Consider the following 26,257-nt stretch of genomic DNA (forward strand, 5'->3'; position numbering starts at 1 on the left):
TAATAGCCCAAAAATCCTTTTGTCTTTACTTTCTTTTTCGTCTGGGCTTGGCCCATATGTCTGATGATGATGATCTTTAGCCACCCCAAAGTTATAATATATGGCCTCCTTCCTTTAATAATGTTGAGATAGTGGGCTCGGCCCACTTACGAGAAATGGCTGCAATTTTTATTCGGTCCCTGGTACACCACTCTGTCCAACTGGCTGATCATTTCTTTATTACTTCTTTTTGCTTCATTTGCACCAAGACCTGTCAAAACACAATATAATATAATATAATATAATACTAAAATAAAAAAAAACAAATAAAACTTATACAAAAAATATACAATTTACACGGGACAAATATGTATATTTTACCCTACATCAAATATCCCCACACTTAACCTTTTTTTGTCCTCGAAAAAGAATCTATGCATACAGAATCAAAGATGGATAAATACTCGGGTCAAAAACTTATTTATACTTGTTAAGATCAAAACTTGTGTTAGCCGCGATTGCAAATATGCTTGTCCCTTTAAACCCAAACTCAGTTCTAAGCCCCTTATCATGCAAATTTAGCTCAAGTGCGGTCAATCTACCTAGGGTCTCATGCTAGAAGCTACGGTCCACCTAATCTGTTAGGCCCTATAGGTTTATGGATTAGTAGGTTTATAGGCTAATGGACCAACTTCTAGAAAGTGGGGGTATTAGAGTGGGCTTAGGGAATTATGGGCCTAGGGTTTAGGGGGAAACCCTCCCTATAAATAGTTGATGGAAATTAGGGGTTAGGGTTGGTTCTCTTGTTTTAGAAACTAGTATTAGACAACTAATATTGTATGCAAGTTTAAGCATTTGAATCTTCAAATCTTCGTCTTCTTGCTCTTGATTTCTTGAAGATCATCAAGTTTGGATTCCGCCCATCCTTGGTGATTGTTTGATATCGTTGTTTGATCCGGATTTTCGGGACTTACAATTGGTATCAGAGCCAATTTGATATCAAACATCAAGAAATTCTGCATTTTTTATTGAAGATCTTCATCGCGTTCTTCGGGTTCTTCATCGTGTTCATCGCATTTTAAAAAAATAATCATATTTTGCTTTTTAATCGGGTTAAAAGTGTTAAAAATATTCAAATCTTTAAAATACCATCATTCTTCACAATCTGACATCTATTATCATCAGCAGCCGACAACAACATTCATACATCATCAACAGTCATCATCGTACATATTCTTCATCATATCGTACACCTTTTGATCCGACTTCATCCGAAATACGTTGTGTTGTCATCCGAGATCCTTAATACTCTTCATCATCAATCAGCATCATCTTACATCATTCCATCCGAAATCACCCGACATCTTCATCTTTCATCCGTAATCATCCGAAACACATTTCAGTTTTTTCCGAGATTATCCGCAATCAAACATTATCATCATCCGACATCGTTCACTTCATTTGATTGATCATCCGTAATCATTGGAGATTCGTCATCATTCATCATTCATCAGAACTTCATCGTCCCCGTTGATCTTTGGTTTCCGTCATCCACCCAACACCACCGTGCACCTTCGACGACCTCCAACACCGACCCGACACCCTCTGTCATCACCGTTGTTCACCGTCATCGACCACCACAACCATCGTTCCTTTGAAACCCAACTTCCGTTCATCTACGTTCACCTTCGTCTCCGTCATCTTCTTCTGCTCACCTTTCCCCGTCACCCACGGCATCTCATCATCATCAACTCACCGTCTCAGGCCACCATACCAAACATTAACCACCATCCACCTTCATAACCACCGTCGCTACATCCTCCATTGCCGTCCCAACATCTTCGGTAACCTGCAACATCTCCGACCACCATCGTTGATCAACTTCTTCGTCACCGATCTCCATCACCATCCTCACCACCGCTGTGCACAGTCCGGTCACCGTCGATCATCATCACCGTGGCGGCTGAACCTAACATTTAGGGTTTCAGGTGGTTTGAACGTCGAAGAAGACATAAACGACATATCTTTTGTCGTTTAGGTTTTTTAAATTATTATTATATAATTATTATAATCAATCAATCATTAACTAATCATTACTCTATCATTAATATTATTTAATAGTTTTTATTAATATATAATTATAATAATAGTTTAATTTTTATTAAAAAAAATCTAAAAATTATGTTAAAAGGTTTATATATAAATTTTTAAAACTAAAAATTATAATATATATTATTTTAAAAAAGGGAGGTGTTTGTTTGTTTTGGGGCAAAAAATTGTGACAGGTTTTTGACGAGCGGTACGGGAAGCGGGTTCATAAGTTTGCGACGTGCTTGAGTCAGCGAATTTGCAGATTATTGCTTGATTCAACGATGTACTCTCCAAGCAGTGTTTCTCAACGTGAGTTGGTCTGGAAACAACTCGATAGTTTCGGATATATTGAGGGTGAAAGCGTAGAAGACGTGATCAGTAGGTTTACCCAGCTGCTTTCTGAAATCGAGAAAAGCGGATTAAATGTGACACTTGGTAAGATTAACAGGGGTTTTCTGTACGGTTTGCCACGTAGCAAGACATGGGATTATCGTGTTGCAGTTATCATGGGGACATACAATTATGCTACAACGGAAACAAAAGATGTGATCTCCTTAGTCAATAAATATGTCCAGGATGACAAGCAGAGGAATCAGAATTATGCAAACACATCGTCTTCTATGTCTAACTGTCAGAAGGCCATTGGTACTTCGCCACTTGCTACTAATCTCAAGGCTGCTCAGAATCCCTCATCTTCACCCGTGGCTGCTACATCATCTGATGAGAGAAGGCCCCACAATCAACAGGATCTCATCCCGATGAAGTGGCTCAAACTGAAGAATTGAAATCACTTTCTGAAATGCTAAATTCCCTTTTATGTACTGAACATTGTAGGAAGAAAGTTGCTTTGCTGAGATCCCAAAATTCAGCATTAATCACCGATTACAACACTGTGATGGGAAAGTACATCAGTCTTCGAGAGAATAACAAAATTCTCTATGAAAAGATTGAGGCACTTAAAAAGGACATAGCTCAACTTCACAGAGACGTGAATCAACAGCAATGTTGGGTTCACGACTATAAACATAGACTCACAGTCAAAACTCTCGAATGTGACTCCGTGAAGGGTGAGCTAGAGCTCCTCACTGGAAAGTACAAACAGAACGAGTTAAACATCAAAAAGTTTGACATTTCCAGTGCCACAGTTCAAAATATGTGTAATGTGCAACTTGCTTATCAAGAAAACAAGGGAAAGGGCTTGGAGTATAAACAGGTTCCACCACCATACAATCATAATTATTCCAGATTGCCAATCACTGAGTAGGAAATGGAAAATTATGACACTATGATGTATGGAAAACCTAGTGATTATGTTGAATATGATCCATCTAAGTTTAAAAGGAATCCACATGCTGATTTCAAAAAACCAATGAGCTTTGTCAAGAATGAAAATGTTCAAAATAAATCAGCAGATAAGTCCAATCAGATAAATGGAACCGTAATAAATACAGAAGCCGAAACTGAAACGAAAACGGAACCAGTTAACAAACCCGCAGAGGAGATGAAGGAAAGTTCACCAAATTCTGATTCTGTTAAAAATACTAACTATTCTAGTTTGTGTGCAGAGTCAGTAAGAACTGAAGAGAAGTCTAAAGAGGATGATGAATCACATCGAAGTGCTGCTGATAATGTTATTTCTGATAAAAATGGCCTTTATGCTTGGAACTGTGTTTTTTCTTATTTTGCCGAGGCTCATGGTGTTCCGACTAGAATTGATGAATCTGGTGCTGTGATTTTAGATCGTGATGAAAATGTTTTCACAAGGAAACCTGATGTATCAACTGATAAACTTGATACCTGTGTCTCAAGTAACTCAGAAAGCCATTCTGATGGTTCAGACAAGTATCCTAGTGTGCCTGAAAAATCAGATGATACATCAGAACCTCGTGAAGAGGGATCATCTGACGAACCTGACAGTCAAGTTGCAGATTTTGGTACATCAGAAAATGAGCATAGTACTTCTGAGAATTCTGAATATGTCAAACACTCAGATTCAAGCAGTGCAACGCCCGAAGGGAACCAAACTGTTTCAAACATATATTGCTCTTCGCATAAGAAATCAGAATCAGCTGATGTCAAGGACTCATAGGTTGGTGAAGCTGAAGAAAAGACTTTCATAGAATGCATTTCTGAAGAAACTCATGGGATCTCAAAGATTGAGGAAAAGGGATCCATGGAAATTAATTCGTCAGTTAAGTCAAATGATGAAACTGAAGAAGAACTATTTGTGGAAACCTTTTCTATCAAAACTCCTGAGAACATAGTTTCTAAGGAAAAGGAATCTGTGGAAGTAAATTCAATAGAAAATTCAACTTGTCATCCAAAGGAATCAGAATCTGAAGAAACTGTTTCAAATGAAGCAAAATCTTCTGAACCTGTTCCTCCAAAGAAGAAACGCTCACGTAAAAACAGAAAGCAACGGAAAAAGAAAGTTCAAAATGAAAACCCAAGTCTCAGGCAAACTAAGTCAAAACTGAAGGGTAAATTTGCGGATGCTTACTCTCTTGCTGACAACCGTGAGCAGGGTCCATCCAAGATCAAAAATGATCAAAAGCAATCAGCACCAAAAGAAAAGAATAGACTTGCTCAGTTCTCGAGAATAACACAAGCAGAACTAAGTGTCTTTTTCTCGAAAAGGCAGACGTGTTTTAATTGTGGAATTCCGGGGCACATAGCTAGAAACTGTATCAATCCTCCCTACTACTCCGGTAACACACATCATCAGAAGGCTATGCATTATTGATCAAACGGAAATCGATTTTCTCAAGCCAAGCCTTCTGATGGAGACTGGAATCTAGCAAAAAGGAACCATCAAAGGGTTTCAAACACAAATGGGTTCCAAAGCTAGCATATGGAGTCAAAAATCAAATCTGTAAAGAAAAATATTTCAAACAAGAACACTGACTCTAAGATTTGGAAGCCCACGGTTCTTGCTAGATCCCAGTCTCAGTGTTCACAACCGTCAACGTCTACATCTTCACCTCAAACTTCAAATTCTATCAAAAATCATATGATTTTTCGTGAGGTTTCATATATAGATAGCAATGGTCAACTCAGGTCAACAATGGCCTGGGTTCCAGTTTCTAATTAATCCCGCTAAGTGTGCAGGAACGGCTATGGAGGGCGATCGTTAGACCTTGGTTTTTCGATAGTAGTTGTTCTAGACACGTGACAGAAGACTTATCCCAGTTGAATAACAAAAAAATATGTATATTCAACGATGGATTTGTCAACTTCGCGGGAGGGGAAACTGGAAGAATAACCATGAAGGGCATTGTCAGAAATGGAGTTCTCACCTTCTCAGAGTCAATTATGTCACTGATCTGAAGCACTACCTTTTGAGCGTATCTCTGATGTGCAACAAAGGGATGGAGGTTCTCTTCACCAAAAGACAACGTGCTCTTGGAACGCGTAAGGTATTCAAAAACAAACTGGATGATCCTGGCGTGATCACGAGGGACAAGGAACGATTGGCAGTTCAAGGTTTCGAACAAGTTGAAGGTCTGGATCATGATGAGGTATACACACCGGTGGCACGTTTGGAGGCCATTCATATTTTTGGATGATGAGAAAGAAGTTCGAAATGAGCTCGTTGGGAGAAGTAACAATGTTTCTGGGCTTGCAAGTTCGTTAAAACAGCCAAGGGATCTTGATCATCAAAGTAAATATGCTCACGACGTTCTTGTCAAATTCGATATAACAGATTCAAAGATAGTCAGGGATATGAAGTGTACATCGACTGGATGCCAATTCTTGGGAGACAGTCTCATCTCATGGCATTGCAAGAAGCAACAGCTCACATTTGCAGCGGAAGCAAAGTGCGTTGCAGCATCTGCTGCCTGCTGCTCTCAGGTTCTTTGGATACAACACCAGCTAAGGATTACGGTTTGACTTATCTAAACTCTACTACTTATTTTGATAATGATGCCGCTCTCCAAATTAACAAAACCCTGTCTTTCACTCTAAAACCAAGCACATTGATATCAAGGTGCACTTTATTCGAGATTGCTATGACAGAGGATTGTTTAAACTCAAACAGATCCACTCTGATGCTAATTCAGCGGATCTTTTTAGAAAACCTGTCAGCATCTCGAGATTCAATGTGCTTGTAGATCTTTTGAAAATGATACGTATCAACAACAGAGCGATCAAAAAAAAAAAATAAAAATAAAACTAGGGTTTATATATACTAATGTAAATAAATAAGTAAATTTGCGCATAAAGTGTGATGCACAAATTTAGGGGGGAGAGGGACATATATGTGCATATGCTTTGTTTGAGGGGGAGAAAAAAAACTGTATGTACATATGCATTGTTTGAGGGGGAGAGAATTAGTTGCATGGAAATGAAATGAGCTTTCATGTTAAAGAACTTGATTAACACACGTAAGGTTTCAATGTTAAACAGGTTAGGCTCCACTGCGATGTGTTGATAGGTCTGCCGCTCGAAAAGCAAAAGAAGCAAAAGTGATACAAACATAATGGACTGGACATCACGTGGGTAACAGACCAACGGTGTATGATTTCATGGTCTTAAATCCTGCGTTGATAGATAGCCAACATCTGAGGTTTCGGGTCTTTATGCTGATGATTCATCCGGGATATCAGGGCTGTCCTTCTGTTGCATCCAGATTATATGCAGACCTGGACACAGTTAGGATATCTTGCTAAAAGAGCCACAAAAAGGGCCAAAACCTGAAAACGGAAGAAATCTCACAAAATAAGAGAATTCCATGAGCTATCATAGCCAAATTCGTACTGTTTAAGGTATCTGTCTCGCCCTCGGCAGATCTTCCTTGGTCTCTTGCTGTACGAAAGTACTGACCTGTTCACCAGGAAGTCTGGCGTTGAAAAATAAAAAATATAATAAAAGGATGATCTCAGTATACTCACCTGCTACGATGAACCGTTGTGCTTACCTTGATCGCGGGGGTATGCCTTGGAATGGGACACACATATGTCACAGTATAAAACTACCTAAAAGCGTATCACAAAGCAAAAAGTTGAGCGGTGGATTTAAGAGGACAAATATAACAACAATTGCGTGGACCAGCCTAAGTAAACGAAGAGCTGAAAAGTGTCCCTTAATCAGTTCGAGAACGATTTTGATCCCATGGCAGGTTCTCCCTATATTACTCCTCCATTAGTTTTCTATTATTAATTTGTTTTGTTTTGATTATCTCTTTGCTAAAAAGGTTGCTCGGTTGGTTGGATCGTTGATTTTGAGAAAGATGTTTTCTGTCCTGAAAATGCAAAACATTAAAGTGATAGTCTGGCCCACTGTTTCGGATTGGGGCCCACTATTTCGGATAAAACGAATCAGATCCAGCCCATTGCTCTCGAATGTAATTCGGACCATTTTTCCGACTTGGGGCTTGGCCGTTTGATCTCAGGCCCAATTCGAAACACTATAAATTGTCAACCATTTCTCTTTCGAGTCACATTTCGGCCCTTTTCTCTTTCTAAGCATTTCAGATCCTCTCATTATCTTTGGACCACTTGTTCGAATTTCAAAGTTTGCAGATTTCTATGCTTTTTGAACCAAAGCCCTCAGAATGCCAAAGCTGCCAAAAGAACGTGACATGCAACAAACACGTGTTGACGAGAAAGCTGAGGAACTCGTTCAAGAATCAACGTAAATGACGACTGAAGATCTTCAATCCCTGATTGAATCCTTGAAGGATAGTATCGGAAACCTTCCTTCCGTATCTATTCCTGAGACTGAAGATGATTCGACAGATGATGCTTAAGAAGCATCCAACAAGACACGAAGAACCGAAACTGCTCCTGATTTTCATTCTACTGGCCCAAGCTCAGAACCAAAGCTTACTATGCCCACCAATCAACAAGTCACTGCTGCTACTCAAGAAACAAGCACGCAAGATCTCAATTTTAATTCAAAATTCGATTTCGATCTCGATCTGCCTGAAACAACTTATTTGCAACCAGAAAGCTCAAGCGGCATCAGGTTCAATGTAGGAAGTTCCAGAGGTGGATTTCTCTGAGCATGTCGAAGCAGCCTTGCGTTTTGCTGCCAACAGGAAGAAGTCCAAGAACGTAATCAAGAATCATTTGTTTGCTGATCCGGCCCGTTGCCTGGTGGTCCTCCTAACGGATTCAGCAACTAATCCAGTAAACCTAGGGGGAGATTGTTAGGCCCTATAGGTTTATGGATTAGTAGGTTTATAGGCTAATGGACCAACTTCTAGAAAGTAGGGGTATTAGAGTGGGCTTAGGGAATTATGGGCCTAGGGTTTAGGGGGAAACCCTCCCTATAAATAGTTGATGGAAATTAGGTGTTAGGGTTGGTTCTCTTGTTTTAGAAACTTGTATTAGACAATTAATATTGTATGCAAGTTTAAGCATTTGAATCTTCAAATCTTCGTCTTCTTGTTCTTGATTTCTTGAAGATTATCAAGTTTGTATTCCGCCCATCCTTGGTGATTGTTTGATATCGTTGTTTGATCCGGATTTTCGGGACTTACATAATCCCGCCTCAAGCTTATAGAACAAAAGGAACGATCACTGAACCAATTCCCAACCGTCTTATATCAAAACCAAGAGAATTTAAAATCATTTTTTTCTCATTCATTTTTTTTTTCAGCATTTTTCTTTCTTTTCATTCTCTTTTTTTTTTCCTTTTTTAATGAGCGTAGACGTTGCTTTCCCTAACCCAGAGGCATTCCGGCAGTAGAGTCGCTATCCCCAACTCGGATTACTTAGGCTTCAGTACTTTTTATTTGCAAGTTCGATTTCACACATCCTAGAGGTATTCCAGCTGTAGAGTCGCTATCCCCAACCAAGATTACATAGGCCTGCGCTACTTTCATTCAGTTTCTAGCTCATTTTTCCTTTTTTTTCATGATTACAAATTCTAACGGTTTTAACTTATAACGACATTCTTTATACTCTTATTGGCAGTTTCAATTTCCCATTTTCCCTAGATGAAAACCCACTAGTAGACCGACAATTAAGGTAATATTCACTCAAAGGGACCTAAAACCAAACCGGGCCTATTCACATGTCCCAAACTAGACACAAGCTCGACTTAATTAATCTCATATTATCATTATTTGAACCCGAACAAAAACCCATCTTTTCTATCATTTTCCATATTAATTTTGCAAACTTCTTTATTCAAAAGACATTTTCTGATTTTTTCAATTTTTTTAGATTTTTGAATTTTTGAATTTTTGAATTTTTTTTTTGTTTTTTTTAATTTTTAAGACTCAACGACACACTAACTAGACACTAAACGATAGTTTCCCATCCCCACACTTAAACTCTACATTGTCCTCAATGTAGGATGGAAACCGACTCAAAAGACTAAAAATAAATAAGAATAAAAAGACTAAGGGCAAATTAGAAAGGACTTAGCTGGTTTTATAATAACGCGTATGTTCCAAATCTCTCGTCCAATCCAGCTCGATCGTATAGCATTTTGGTCGCGATCGGCTCTGACTCTAACTGGTATACCCGGAAAATGCTTGATATTTGAAAAGCAGCTCCAAAATCACCCGAATGGCGATTGAGTACGGGTGGTACATATTCAAACCTGCATAAACAAAAACAAGCAAAACCAAAGCAATACCGACTCTAAAAAAAGACGACTCAAAACTACTAAATTAGACTCATAGTACAAAATAAATGACTCAATATACAAACTCTACTAACTACCAAAAATCCACCGAATAAATAAATTTAACAAACTCTACAAAACCTCCCCACACTTAAATTTAATCAGGAGGTTTTTCTTTGATCAGGACCCGGTCCAACCCGTTTAATTCCACCCGTTCCTTATTATTAATTAAAATTTTAAGGGTGGAATTTATAAACCTTTTAAAATTCTCGAATGGGTCGGACCACCAATATTTAAACTTACCTGGACCAAACCTGATTCGAGGCATGTAATGAGAAGAGTGGTGTCGAGTAGACTTCAACGCTTCCATCTCCTTCTTCCTTCGGCACCATCCCTGAATCTCCGCGAAAGGTCTGTCCAGGCTCCTTTTTGCCTTCTCCCGTGTATTTGATCGTGGTGGGCATCCATCTCCTGGATTCTCCACGGGCCGGCTATCAAACTCCTCATCCGCTCGCTCCGCTGCTGAGTTTGGTGACTCTTTAAACTCCATAGTCAGTTTCTCCATCAATAATCGCTCTTCATATACGAGAGTTGGTAAACCACCCAACTCGTCACCAAACTCCTCCTCCCATGATAGAGTATGATCATCCCCCACTTCTGATGCGTCAGACATGTCCCATATCGGGTTAGTGGGGTAACAACCATCCTCATAATCGTCCATACTACCGGGAGGCTACGCACCTTCTTCCATCAGGGTGGTGTAGTCAGCCACCTCTAACTCGGCCTCTTCTACTACCCCCTCATCATCACTCCAGAAGCCATCGTCGATATTCCATGGCGTGGGACACCAATGGCTGGAATTAGCGACCTGTTGAACCAGAGGTGGGACTTCAATGTCCATTATCGTCTCCGGCTCTATATCTAATAGCTCTGGGTCGCCTTGAAGCTCTTCAACTGCATCGTCATCCTCTTCTTTTCTTCCAGCGCTTTCTTTGCCCTCCAACGGTGTCTCCTTGTCAGTAGGCTCGATGGTATATATCATCTCATCATTCGTGAACCACATCAAATCTTCCGGCCAATATGTAGTATCGGGCATTACCCATCGAAAGGCGACCGGACAATCTTCGTACTGATGCGGTCCACCGCAGCCCTGACACTCCGGCTCCACTTGTTGAATCCTCTAATTATCCGCCAATAGCTGTAGTAACACGAGCGCTTACTCAGAAAAGGCGAGCATGTCGGGAAATCTCTGATCCCCTTGCTCTTTTGCCATTTTAGTTTTCTAAATGAAGCGTGTAATTGCATCAGCAAACTTCGTAACACAGGGAGGGTACCCCGTTCGAATTGGGCAATATTTAGTGTAATAGTCCCCTCCACAGATTAAACACATGATGTTAAAACTAAAAGATCAACAAAAAAGAAAAACGAAAGAAAAAAGAAATATCTACAAAAACGACTAGGCACACTAACCTACGACTCAATATACAAAAAGACCAATTAAACAAACAAGATCAGTCAAATCTAATAACGCAATCGCCTAAGTATCCCCGGCAACGATGCCAAAAACTTGATGTGGTAAATGCGGTCTATAAAAAGTAAACCTAATCTAGACACCCTAGTTTTAAATTTATAAACTAAGACTCTCTAAATACTAGACCACTGACAGGCAAGTGTACCTATCGTATCTAGTAAAGCCTAATGAAGTCCGAGTATCGAACACATGAGACACTAGCGACGCTAACTAGATTCTGACTCAACTAATTACTTAACTAGTTTATTTGGATTTTGATTTGGTTTTGGGGTTTTAACTAATTAAACTAAAGGAATTAACTAAGACGAACTAGACTACCTAGACGCACGCTGAAGGCTACTAAGGTGGAATCAAGGATGAGAAAGTACTACCCAGGTTTGGAATCCTATTCGTGACTGTCGGTTTTCTCTCGGCAATGGTAACTATTATGGAACCAGCTTCTAGTAATACGACACTCTAAGACTAAAGATAGGTTGAATCTTCTCCCGGTTTCATCAACTTCTCCTAAGGTCTAAAGCTCAAATAATGCTCACTGGTATGAGTTAGATCACCTCCCGGTCTCTCCAACAATACTAAAGTACCCAAAGACTAGATCTCCTCTCGGTCTCACTAATCACAATACACCCTAGAGTGTACGGGGTAACCTAAGAACACTTGACAAGACTGAGGAAAACAAATAATACTAGGGAACTTAGACAGATCTCCTCTCGGTCTCACTACACCTAAATACCTAGCACCAAAGACAATCCCAACAATCTATCTCCTCTCGGTCTCAAGAATAGGTAGAACACTAAACTCCTCTAAATTATCAAACAATGTTCCTATGGGATACGAGCTCAGTAAACCATAAACTAGTTACAAACACAAAGTAGGTAACCTAACATGCATCTATACATTAAAGACATTCACAAAGACACAAGAGGAACAATTATAAGATAATAAATTAGAATAAAGTATGCATACACATCTAGTCAAATATTGATAGGTCTTTTACGTTAATATTCATCCATTAATAAGTTACCAAAACCGAAAGATTATCAATTATCAATAAATATTCATCACAAACCCGGGTAGAAAATACGAACTAGCCAATAATCGTAACTAAAAACATAAAACGAGTCTGAAACGAGTAGCAAAACATAGTATCAAATCTGAAAAACACAAAGTTATTCAAAACTGAAACTAACTAATCGCTAACCCAAACTCGAATCTTGAATCGTAGATCTTGAACTTGAACCGTATAAACTTCTTCTCCTATTCGCCCCTTTTACGAATCAGTATGTCTAGCCGTCGAACTCTGATGTGATGTATGTTGAAAACTCCCCCTTCCTGATGTTATAAAAATTGTCGTATATATATTTTTTCCTTGTTCTCTACGTCACCCCTTCAAAAGGCCCACTAACAATAATGATTGGTCAAATTTATTCATTTTTGGCGGCCCAATGTGGTCGAGAATTAATAATAATAGCCCAAAAATCCTTTTGTCTTTGCTTTCTTTTTCGTCTGGGCTTGGCCCACATGTCTGATGATGATGATCTTTAGCCACCCCAAAGTTATAATATATGGCTTCCTTCCTTTAATAATGTAGAGATAGTGGGCTCGGCCCACTTACGGGAAATGGCTGCAATTTTTATTCGGTCCCTGGCACACCACTCTGCCCAACTGGCTGATCATTTCTTTATTACTTCTTTTTGCTTCATTTGCACCAAGTCCTGTCAAAACACAATATAATATAATATAATACTAAAATTAAATAAAAAACAAATAAAACTTATACAAAAATTATACAATTAAGCTAAAAACTCTCTCTCCTTCTGGCGATTCTGGTTCCTTCATGAAATCCATGTTTTTCTTTGTGATCTGATGTATAACAGTCTGTGATTAGAGGTTTGTTCTTCAAATCTTTATAACGAACTCGTTAGCATTTGGGATCAATCTAAAACTAGGGTTTACTTCTGTTTTTCGTTTCTAATCGCCGCCTTGGTCATTCAATTCGAAACCCTGATTTATTATACTGGTTGTTATTGATTGCGGTTAACTGAGATTAATTTAGCTAGATTGATACTCTAGTATAATCGATTAAGGGTTGAAGGTTGACACTAGGGTTTGAAGGATTAGGGTTTTCGTTTCTTGTTCTTTGGTGTTTGTGGTGCTTAGTTTTCTCGTGCATGCTTGATTGTTGCTGTGTTTAATGGAGAGAGGAGGTGAAGCTAGTTTGTCTGATCGTCCAAAACCTGACGGGAGGGTCTTGCATGATCGTGGGAAGCCTCCTAATATTAATGTGGATTTTAGTTCTTTCAGTTCGTTGAAGGAGGATGATAGTGTTCAATCGGCACGTGGTATTGGGTTGAAAGTTACGAATGTTGAGGGTAATCCGTTGTTGCCTAGGAGGGGTATTTATTCGACATCTGGTCCGTCGATTCTGGATGGTTTGGCTAGGATTTCGAAACCTGTGGGGGAACAGCAGGTTAAGTTTCCCACGTTTGCTGATTATAGAAAACCGGCCCAAGTTAATGTTAATACAGGTGAGGATGATCTGAATATCCCAATTGATGAAGGAACTGCTGCGAAGAAGCCGATGACGTTTGCTAAGGTTGTCCAGTCTCAAAAAGAGGAGGTCAAGATCAACTTCAGACGTATGGAATCTATGGATACTGTTGATGGTGTGGACGTTGTGATCCCAGTTTCTTCAGTGAAACAGGTGCATGATAGATTTGAGAATACCCTATATGGTTATTTCTTGGGGAAGCGGTTAGCATATCCGGTGGTTGACTATTTTGTTAAGAATAACTGGGCTAAATATGGTCTGGTAAGGATGATGATGAATGCCAAGGGTTTTTTCTTCTTTAAGTTCGAATCGAAGAAGGGATTGGAACAACTAATGGAGGATGGTCCATGGACGATTAGAAATGTTCCTATAATTTTAAAAGAATAGTCCACGTCAGCCACGTTAATGAAAGAGGAAATCACGGTGGCTCCAGTGTGGGTTAAAATGCATGATGTTCCGCTTCCGGCGTTTACAGAGGATGGTTTGAGTCTGTTGGCGTCTAAGATAGGAGTGCCAAAGATGGTTGACTCGTTTACGGCTTCGATGTGCTCAGAATCTTGGGGTAGGAGTAGCTTTGCTAGAGCTCTTATTGAAGTGGATGCTGGCAAGGAGTTAAAGCATAGTGTGATGGTTGCTGTTCCGTCTATGGAAGGTAATGGTTATACTAAAGCGGAGGTAACAATTGAATATGATTGGGAACCGCTAAGATGTCCAATATGTTGTGTTTTCGGCCATGATAACTCTTCTTGCCCAAAGAAAAAACCTGCTGACACAAATTATGAGAAAAAAGGGAATGATGATTTTCAAGATGTTCAACGGAAATTTAAAAAGGGGGGTCAATCGGGCTATCCTGTTCAAAAACAGAAGCAAAAGATTATATATAGGCCGATTGTAAAGAATAAGCCTGTAAGTGCGGGAGCTTCCTCGTCTCGGGTGGGGGTCTCGAACTCTTTTGATGTTCTTCGGGAGAGGGATACAGACAAACAGGTGGACCAAAGGCTGGAAGATGATGAGGTTATTCGTGGAAGAGATACGGGTGAGGGTAGTCATAAAGGGGATCCTGTCATAAAACCGATCAATCTAGAAAAGTCATCGGCTAGGTCTAATAATAGTGCTCGGAATCGCTCAGAAGAGGTTATAGTTGACGATGTTGGTGTGGATGACTTATTATCTGATATTCCAAAGTTCACGGATGAGAAATTGGAGGGAAACAACGCTGAGGGTGCAAGCACACCTGGTAATGATGGTTTTAATGGGTAGCTTTCTGGCTTGGAATGTCAGGGGGTTGAACCGCTCCCTAAAACAAAAAGAGGTTCGACAGGCAATTATAGAGAACAAGATTCAGATTTGCGCGATTCTGGAAACTCATGTGGACGCTTCTAGTGTTGCTGATGTCTGTAAAAAGGTTTGTAACAATTGGAGTTGGGCCACAAATGCTAATTGTTGTGCTAGAGGGACTCGTATTATGGTGGGGTGGGATGCTAATGTGGTTGATGTCATGGTGCTTTATCAGTCTGACCAGGTTGTCCACACTCAGGTCACGTTTAAACTCGATAGGAAATCTCTTTTTTGCTCTTTTGTTTATGCTGAAAATCATTATAAAACCTGAAGAGAACTGTGGGATAATCTTTGCAAGCATCACTCCTTTGTGAATGATAAACCATGGGTAATATTGGGCGATTTTAACTCGGTTTTGTTTCTGGAGGACTCTCTTTCAGGAACATCAACGAGTAATATTGGTACTAGAGAGTTTAAGGAGTGTGTTAACTCTATTGAGGTTTTTGATATTAATAGCTCCGGACTCCACTACACTTGGATAAACAAACAGAAAAAAGGTAATGCGGTGTTCAGGAAAATTGATAGAGTTATGGGGAATACGAAATTTATTGATGAATTTCCTAATGTGGCTGCTTGTTTCCTTCCTTACCGGATTTCGGATCATACCCCGTATACCCTTAAGCTTCCGAATGTTAAAAAAGATAAAGCTAAACCCTTTAAGTTTGCTAATCTTATAGTGGATAAAAAAGAGTTCTTGGTTGAGGTGAAACGGGTTTGGGAGATGGATGTGAGTGGTTTCTCGATGTTCCAGGTGGTTAGTAAGCTCAGATTATTAAAATCCCCCTTTCGTAAGCTTTTGATCAAACAGGGAAACCTTCATGAGAATGTTAAACGTGCCCGCAAAGTGTTAGATGAGTGTCAGCGTGCTCTGGACTCGAACCCGGGAAATGAGGATTTGAGTACCAATCATGACCGTTTGTTGCAAAGTTATAAGGAAGCTGTCAGGGATGAGGCTCTCTTTTTACAACAAAAGTCTAAGGTAGATTGGCTATCGTTGGGAGATTCCAACTCGAAATATTTCCATAACGTAGTCAAGGCAAAGAATCATCGAAGCAAGATTTTTTCCACACGGGATGTGAATGGTAGGTTGTTTGAGGGGGACGATGTGCCGCAAGCATTGGTGGATCATTACATGATTTTTTTCGGTACTAGTGGAAATGTTACTATGCAACCGACCCCTGATCTTTTTGAGAATGTTTTATGTCCGGAGAGGGCCACAAATATGGTTCGTCAAGTTACTAATGAAGAGATTAAGAGTGTTTTGTTTTCGATGGAGGGAAATAAGGCTCCGGGCCCTGACGGGTACACTTCGGTGTTCTTTAAGCGGGCTTGGGATATTGTGGGGATGGATGTGTGTAATGCAGTTAAAGATTTTTTCCGGAATGGTCGTTGCTCAACCAGCTGAATCATACTATTATCTCTCTAATCCCTAAGGTTACAACCCCGTCTCAGGTTACAGACTATCGCCCCATTTCTTGCTGTAATACTTTATACAAGTGTATTAGCAAGATCATTTCGAATCGTATTAAAGAAGGTTTAGGGGACATTGTTAGCATAAACCAGTCGGCATTTCTTCCGGGTAGAAGAATCTCTGATAATATTCTTCTAACGCAGGAACTTATGCATAATTATCATCGTAATATTGGTCCCCCGAGATGTGCGTTTAAAGTGGATATTCAGAAGGCATACGACACGGTGGAGTGGGAGTTTATAGAGAATATTTTGAAGGGTTTTGGTTTTCATCCTATGATGGTGAAATGGGTCATGGCTTGTGTTACTTCTACTTCTTTTTCTATGGCAATCAACGGGAGTCTTCATGGGTATTTCAAAGGGAATCGTGGGCTTCGACAAGGAGATCCTATGTCCCCGTATATTTTTACAATGGTCATGGAAGTTTTAACATTGATTCTTCAACAGAATGTGTCAATGTCTGAAGATTTCAGGTTCCACAATCTATGTGAAAAGGAAAAAATTATTAACGTATGTTTTGCAGATGACCTGTTTCTTTTTGCTAGAGGGGATCACAAATCGGCTAAAGTTATCATGGACTCGCTTAACTCTTTCAAAAATATGTCCGGCCTGGTTCCTAGTATGACTAAAAGCACCATTTTCTTTGGCAACGTGGCTGATTCGGTGAAAGTTAGAATTTCATCTATTATGCCTTTCGAGGAGGGGGTTCTTCCGGTTAAATACCTTGGTGTTCCTCTTATTTCTTCAAGGCTTCATGTCACACCCCCAAAATCCACCCGCGGAGTACCACCGCTTGGGAGCGTGACTGACCAGGATCAAGCCATCAATCATATCAAACATAGCATTTATAAAAGTAAATAATGTAAATCGTCATGACATGATTGATGTTTCAAAACCAACATCGTTTAAGTAGCGGAAGCATAGTATGTAATCTCAAAATAGTTATACGAGTAATAAGTTCATAAATAGTTCATGATCCGTATCCCACAACGACCTGCTCCTCCCTGTGCAAGCTCCATAATGTACCTAAGGTCCTGCAAGGCATGCAGCAAATAATCAACAAACTAGTTGAGCGAGTTCACAGAAAGTAAGTTCATAATGTAATGCATAGGTATAGCTAGTGGGGGCTTCCCATACTAGTGTGTACTAAAGGTGGGGGTTTCCCATGTTCATCCTGGCTAATGAGGGCTTCTCATTAACGGTACTTACTAGACTAACTTCCGACCATGTGTTCTTCTTTACCGAGAACAGGAAAACGTACAGGGTCACGTAGGCTTTACGTGACGTGCCCTTCCCCGAGGACAGTGGTACGCGTGGGGGCTACGTAGGCTTTACGCAGCGTGGCCTTCCGACCTGGAAGCCAGTAGATGGTATTGAGTTACGTAGGCTTTACGTAACGTGTCCTCCCGACCCGGGAGACATATGGCAAGTATACTGGGTTACGTAGGCTTTACGTAACGTGTCCTGACTAACCTGAGGACGATGGTCTATAGTCTGGTATATGCGTAAGTACGAGTAATCATTCCATTTCATCATATCCAACCCAATTCCCAACCCGGGAATCCCATGCCTTGGCTGTGTGAACTCACCTTGGTTTGCTCGGCAGATACACAAGGAATATAAGTAGCAAGTAAATGGTCACTCACGTCCTATCATGGTTATTATACGAGTCAGGTTCGTATATAGTACGTATATAGCAATCACGCATAGTCATGTCAAACATGTACGCACGTAAGCAGATAAGACATAGCATGTGAGGATCCGATTGTTCTAAGTCCAATCATACCCGGCCCAATGACATAAGCAGCCCAATACCAAAACAGTCCAGATTCTCAATCGGCCCAAATAGCAATCACATACAAGTCCATTAATAATCAGTCCACCATTCAAATCGTTGGGCCCGTGACAGTGAAGGCCCAACAGTGTGTGCGTGTAAACGATGGTCTCGAGTCGCAACGGAGATCTCGAGTCGCAACCGGAGATTACGAGTCGCAACGGCTGGTTGCGAGTCGCAAATGGAGATCTCGGTTCATCATGGTCTGGTTACGACTGGTCATGTGCTGGTTACGAGTCGCAACGGGACTCGCAACCGTGATTGCGGTTCGTGCGGTTTGGTCTCGAGTGGGGTTCCGACTCGCAACGAGTGATGCCGAGTCGCAACCGCGTGTGTAACTGGTTTCCATAATTCCTGCATTGACTATCCCGTGATTCTAGCAAACATCTACGGCAGTTTCGAAATCAGATCAATCACAGAAATTCATCAACAGTTGATTTAGATTTCATGCATATTCATAACCATTCAAGAACATCGAATCAACGTGAACTGCATTCATATGAACAACAATCTATTTCTATGAGCATGTAACCGTGACTAATTACCTAGCCCAAAACTTAGCATATCCACAAGTTAACATCCGAATCCTATAGCATAACAACAGATTTCATCGAGTTTCATCCGATCCGTATGAACATGTTAACAATCCGAAACACATATTAACATTTGATTTATAACAAAGCACACATGTAAACCGGTTCTATCACAATCAACCATACTAGCATCATCCGAATTACATCATGTAATGTTCAAGAATCATATAAAATCATCATGTAAACGCATAGATCATAATATCATCACATACAATCAAATAACAATGTACACTAACCGGTTGGAATCAAAGAGAGGGTGAGCCGAGAAGTGTTGTTCGCCGTTGGGTTCCAAGTAAACGAGAGAGAGAGAGAGCAAAACTTCTAGGGTTTGTGTGTGTGTTTGTGATTTGCAAAAGTGGTAAAACAAAACCCCTAAACTCAGTTTTGTGGGTTGCGAGTGGGGAGTGGGCCGAGCCCACACGGTTGTCTAATGGACCCGAGAACAAGGAGTGGCCCCAAAGGGCTTGTGCGAGTGGTGTTGTGCGTTTCAAGTTATGTAGCCTTGTGCGGTTTGGCTCGTTTACATACATCCACATATTATATGCACAACACACGTAATAACAAAATCACATAATTATTCCATAAACAACGTTCTCATAACCACGTATCGTTACACAAAGTGAGTCTAAAGTTCGAGTTGTCACATTATCCCCAACTAATTGGAAATTTCGTCCCGAAATTTGGTATGCACTCACTGAGGAAGCTAGGTGAACTGTACCGTTCACTGATTTTCCTGGGGTGTCACATCCTCCCCCCGTTGATCTGGAATTTCGTCCCGAAATTCCGAAGTAGTAGCTTCAGCCTCAGTAGTGGTTGCCTGGTTCCCGAATAACTGGGGGTACTTTTCTGTCATCCTGTCTTCGCGTTCCCAGGTGTACTCTGGGCCACGTTTGGAGTTCCAACGAACTCGAACAAGAGGGATTCTCTTGTGTTTGAGGACCTTCACATCCCGGTCCGTGATTTCTACTGGTTCCTCGACGAACTGCAACCGCTCGTCGATAGTGAGTTCTTTGAAAGGAATGATGAGGTTTTCATCTGATAGGCACTTCTTTAAGTTCGATACATGAAAGACATTGTGAACTGCCCCGAGTTCAGCTGGTAGGTTCAACTTGTAGGCTACCTTGCCAATCTTTTCTATAATTTCGAATGGTCCGACGTACCGCGGATTCAGTTTACCCCGTTTGCCAAAACGAACCACACCCTTCCAGGGTGAGACTTTCAATAAAACCCGGTCCCCGACCTCAAATTCCAATGGCTTTCTACGCTTATCCGCGTAGGCTTTCTGACGGTCGCGTGCTGCCGCCATGCGTTGTCGTATTTGTGCAATCTTTTCTGTGGCGTCCACAACAATCTCTGGACCCGTGATCTGACTATCTCCCACCTCTGCCCAACAGAGAGGTGACCGGCATTTACGCCCGTACAATGCCTCGAATGGAGCGGCTTGAATGCTGGTATGGTAACTGTTATTGTAAGAAAACTCCACCAAAGGGAGGTGCTTTTCCCAGCCGTTGCCGAAATCGATAACGCATGCCCGAAGCATGTCTTCGAGAGTTTGGATCGTACGCTCAGACTGCCCATCCGTCTGAGGGTGGTATGCTGTGCTCATGTCTAATCGTGAGCCGAAAGATTTATGCATTGCTTGCCAAAGTTCTGACGTGAATCGTGCATCGCGATCCGAAATGATAGATGTGGGCACCCCGTGCCTCGAGACAACTTCTTTAAGATATACGTCTGCGAGAGTGGAGAACTTATCCGTTTCCTTAATCGGCAGGAAGTGTGCAGACTTGGTGAGTCGATCAACTATGACCCATATCGTATCGTTCCCACGCTGGGATCTAGGTAGGCCTGTAACGAAATCCATGGAAATTTCTTCCCATTTCCACTGAGGTATCTTAGGCTGCTGAAGTAGGCCAGCTGGTTTCTGATATTCGACCTTGACTCTCGCACAGGTCAAGCACTTTCCAACGTACGTAGCAATGTGGGCCTTCATACTAGGCCACCAATAAGTAGTGCTGATGTCGTGGTACATTTTATCCGACCCTGGATGTATCGAGTAGCGAGACTTGTGAGCTTCATCCATAACAAGTTCGCGTAAACCGCCATAAAGTGGGACCCAAATCCGGCCCGTTACGTAATAGGCGCCGTCTTCCTTCTGTTCCATTTGTTGTCGTGAGCCGCGTAAGGCTTCAGCCTTGACGTTTTCGGGCTTCAGTGCTTCTGTCTGAACAGCTCGTATCTGAGCAGGAAGGCTAGACTGAATCGTAAGCTGTAGCGCTCGCACGCGCCGTGGCAAAGTGTCTTTTCGACTAAGGGCATCAGCCACAACATTGGCTTTGCCTGGATGGTACTTGATGGCGCATTCGTAGTCATTAAGTAACTCGACCCATCGTCGTTGACGCATGTTCAAATCCTTCTGCTTAAGAATATGCTCGAGACTCCTGTGATCGGTGTAAATCGTGCACCTGGTACCGTACAGGTAGTGTCGCCATATCTTAAGCGCAAAAACAACAGCTCCCAGCTCTAAATCGTGCGTCGTGTAGTTCCGTTCGTGAACCTTGAGTTGACGAGAGGCGTAAGCGATAACCTTGTCGCGCTGCATTAACACACATCCCAATCCCCGAATGGATGCATCACAATAAACCACAAAGTCATCCGTGCCCTCTGGCAATGAGAGGATAGGTGCACTGCAAAGTCTATCCTTTAGGTGCTGAAAAGCAGTCTCCTGGGGCTCTCCCCAGCGATAGGTAACACCCTTCTGTGTCAGTAACGTAAGCGGCTGAGCAATCTTCGAGAAATCCCTGATAAACCGTCTGTAGTAACCTGCCAGACCCAAGAATTGGCGTATTTCTGTCGGTGTACGCGGTGCAGGCCAGTTCCTGATCGAATCTACCTTGGATGGATCGACATGGATCCCATCCTTGTTCACCACGTGGCCTAGAAAGTGGACTTCACGAAGCCAGAAGTCGCATTTAGAAAACTTAGCGTACAGCTGTTCCTTCCGAAGGAGTTCCAAAATCAGGCGAAGATGCTGCTCGTGCTCCTCCTGACTCTTGGAGTAAATCAGGATGTCGTCGATGAACACAATGACGAACTTGTCGAGATAGGGTTTGCACACCCTGTTCATAAGATCCATAAATACCGCAGGCGCGTTCGTTAACCCGAATGGCATGACGAGAAACTCGTAGTGACCGTAACGAGTTCTGAATGCAGTCTTGGAGACGTCCTCATCCCGGACTCTCAGCTGATGATAACCAGACCTCAAGTCTATCTTCGAGTAGTAGCACGACCCTTGCAACTGGTCGAATAAGTCGTCTATGCGTGGAAGAGGATAACGGTTCTTCACCGTCACCTTGTTCAGTTCCCTGTAGTCTATACACATCCTGAACGTACCATCCTTCTTTTTCACGAAAAGTACTGGAGCTCCCCAAGGCGAAGAGCTTGGTCGAATGAAACCCTTTTCCAAGAGCTCTTGTAATTGCTTTGACAATTCCTCCAATTCCGATGGAGCTAGGCGATATGGTGCGCGAGCTATGGGTGCTGCTCCTGGAGCGAGCTCGATCTGGAATTCGACCTGACGATGAGGCGGTAAGCCAGGTAAGTCTTCAGGAAACACCTGAGGGTAATCACGTACAATCGGAATATCCTCCAATTTCTTTTCCTTCGTCGATGCATCTGAAACTAGTGCCAGAATGGCAGTGTGCCCCTTACGTAAGCATTTCTGAGCCTTCAAGAAAGAGATGATGCCCACCACTGCACCACTCTTGTCGCCTTGAACTTCTAGAGGTTCCTGACCAGAACGAGGAATGCGAATAACTTTTTCGCTGCATAAGATTTCTGCCTGGTGTTGGGAAAGCCAATCCATCCCAATCACGACGTCGAAGCTACCCAAAACTATGGGAATGAGATCAATGGAGAAGGCTTGACCAGCTAGGATAAGATTACAACCCTGAACTACGTGCGTGGCTTCTAGACTTTTACCGTTAGCTAACTCTACTACATGTTTGGTGGGTAAAAGTGTTGGTGCACGTTTTAGCAGTTGACACATTTTCACAGACATATAGCTTGTATCCGCACCCGAATCAAATAAAACAGTAACGTAAATATTGTCAAGGAGAAACTTACCCATGACAACGTTGGGATCGTTCACTGCGTCGCCTCGACCTAGCACAAAAGCACGACCACGAGCTTCATTGCCGTTGTTGTTGTTGTTTCCACCGTTGTTGTTCCCGTTGCCCTGGTTGTTATTGTTGTTGCGGTTCTGGTTCAACTGAGGGCAATCGCGTTTGAAGTGACCTTCAGCCCCACACTGGAAACATCCCCGGTTTCCACGCTGTGGCTGCTGCTGCTGCTGCTGGTTCTGTGGAGCTGGTTGCTGAGGCTGCTGATTCTGATTCGCAGGACGAGGGCTCCTACAATCTTTGGCCTCGTGACCCATCTTGAGACACCTTTGACAGCGACCCTTGTTACATGGGCCGTGGTGATGCCTGTTGCAGTTGTGGCACCTGGGTTGACTACCCTGATATCTCCTCTGTCTGTGACCACTAGAGGATTGCTGACTGGGACTCTGATAGTGATCGATCTTCTGCTGCTGAGCTTGTGGCTGAACAGATGCTGAACCTTTGCTGGAATCCCCATCCCATTTTCTTTTACTGTCACCAGATGTAGCAGGAGTAACTGAGGTAGTGACATTAGCAGTAGCATTAACACGCTTGGGCAATCTATTCTGTTCCACTGCCTGATCGGTGATACGGTGAGCGAGACGCTGTATTTCCTGAATGTTTTCGAGATTAGCCGACGTCACGTGGCTCTGAATTTCTGGCGCCAATCCCTTGAGATACAACTCAATGCGCTTGTATGGAGGGTCCACCATAGTTGGACACAGAACGGCCAGCTCATTGGACCGTTTGGTATACGCTTCGATTTCCGATCCAACCATTTTCAAGTTATAAAGCTCATCTTCCAGCTTGTGTATGTCTTCCCGCGTGCAATACTCACGCTTGATGAGTTCCTTAAAGTCGTTCCATGGGGTGGCGTTAGCAGCTGCCAACCCTAAAATCTGCACTTGTGCGTTCCACCAAGTGAGCGCAATCCCTTCAAGTGTGCCAGTGGCGAACTTCACCCTGCGAGCCTCAGGGCATTCGCACATTTCGAAAACCGACTCGAGCTTTTCAAACCAGTGGAGGAGTCCAACTGCTCCCTCTGTGCCACTAAACGAGCTAGGACGACATTCCATGAAGTTCTTGAAGGTGCACCCAGGCTGCTGCTGAGCGGGTTGACCTGCTTGGGCGGCTGCAACTGCCGCAGCAATGAGAGCCTCTAGCTGGGCTTGAGTCATGTTAATTCGTGCGGCCATTGATCTTCATAGTAACAAGTAGCATACATAAGAATGGTTCGCGAGTAGGGCGATGACAGAAAAGCGTAGGCATATAGGTGTTCTCATGAAATCAAAGCATGTGTATCTAAGCGTAATGCGAGCAAAGTTCTAAGCAGTTCTAGCAAACAGGCAATAAACATAACATAACCCTTATTACCTAGGATGTCGAGTCTTGCACGTGGAGCGAAGCGTCGTTGTGGATCGTTGAGAGCACTGTTCTGGTTATAGTCCGGTTTTAATAAAAACGTTTTCCCATATTAAAACCTAGTTCTCTATAACCAATGGCTCTGATACCAATCTGTCACACCCCCAAAATCCACCCGCGGAGTACCACCGCTTGGGAGCGTGACTGACCAGGATCAAGCCATCAATCATATCAAACATAGCATTTATAAAAGTAAATAATGTAAATCGTCATGACATGATTGATGTTTCAAAACCAACATCGTTTAAGTAGCGGAAGCATAGTATGTAATCTCAAAATAGTTATACGAGTAATAAGTTCATAAATAGTTCATGATCCGTATCCCACAACGACCTGCTCCTCCCTGTGCAAGCTCCATAATGTACCTAAGGTCCTGCAAGGCATGCAGCAAATAATCAACAAACTAGTTGAGCGAGTTCACAGAAAGTAAGTTCATAATGTAATGCATAGGTATAGCTAGTGGGGGCTTCCCATACTAGTGTGTACTAAAGGTGGGGGTTTCCCATGTTCATCCTGGCTAATGAGGGCTTCTCATTAACGGTACTTACTAGACTAACTTCCGACCATGTGTTCTTCTTTACCGAGAACAGGAAAACGTACAGGGTCACGTAGGCTTTACGTGACGTGCCCTTCCCCGAGGACAGTGGTACGCGTGGGGGCTACGTAGGCTTTACGCAGCGTGGCCTTCCGACCTGGAAGCCAGTAGATGGTATTGAGTTACGTAGGCTTTACGTAACGTGTCCTCCCGACCCGGGAGACATATGGCAAGTATACTGGGTTACGTAGGCTTTACGTAACGTGTCCTGACTAACCTGAGGACGATGGTCTATAGTCTGGTATATGCGTAAGTACGAGTAATCATTCCATTTCATCATATCCAACCCAATTCCCAACCCGGGAATCCCATGCCTTGGCTGTGTGAACTCACCTTGGTTTGCTCGGCAGATACACAAGGAATATAAGTAGCAAGTAAATGGTCACTCACGTCCTATCATGGTTATTATACGAGTCAGGTTCGTATATAGTACGTATATAGCAATCACGCATAGTCATGTCAAACATGTACGCACGTAAGCAGATAAGACATAGCATGTGAGGATCCGATTGTTCTAAGTCCAATCATACCCGGCCCAATGACATAAGCAGCCCAATACCAAAACAGTCCAGATTCTCAATCGGCCCAAATAGCAATCACATACAAGTCCATTAATAATCAGTCCACCATTCAAATCGTTGGGCCCGTGACAGTGAAGGCCCAACAGTGTGTGCGTGTAAACGATGGTCTCGAGTCGCAACGGAGATCTCGAGTCGCAACCGGAGATTACGAGTCGCAACGGCTGGTTGCGAGTCGCAAATGGAGATCTCGGTTCATCATGGTCTGGTTACGACTGGTCATGTGCTGGTTACGAGTCGCAACGGGACTCGCAACCGTGATTGCGGTTCGTGCGGTTTGGTCTCGAGTGGGGTTCCGACTCGCAACGAGTGATGCCGAGTCGCAACCGCGTGTGTAACTGGTTTCCATAATTCCTGCATTGACTATCCCGTGATTCTAGCAAACATCTACGGCAGTTTCGAAATCAGATCAATCACAGAAATTCATCAACAGTTGATTTAGATTTCATGCATATTCATAACCATTCAAGAACATCGAATCAACGTGAACTGCATTCATATGAACAACAATCTATTTCTATGAGCATGTAACCGTGACTAATT

This window comes from Helianthus annuus, chromosome 4 (assembly GCF_002127325.2).
Source record: "Helianthus annuus cultivar XRQ/B chromosome 4, HanXRQr2.0-SUNRISE, whole genome shotgun sequence".
NCBI lineage: Eukaryota > Viridiplantae > Streptophyta > Magnoliopsida > Asterales > Asteraceae > Helianthus > Helianthus annuus.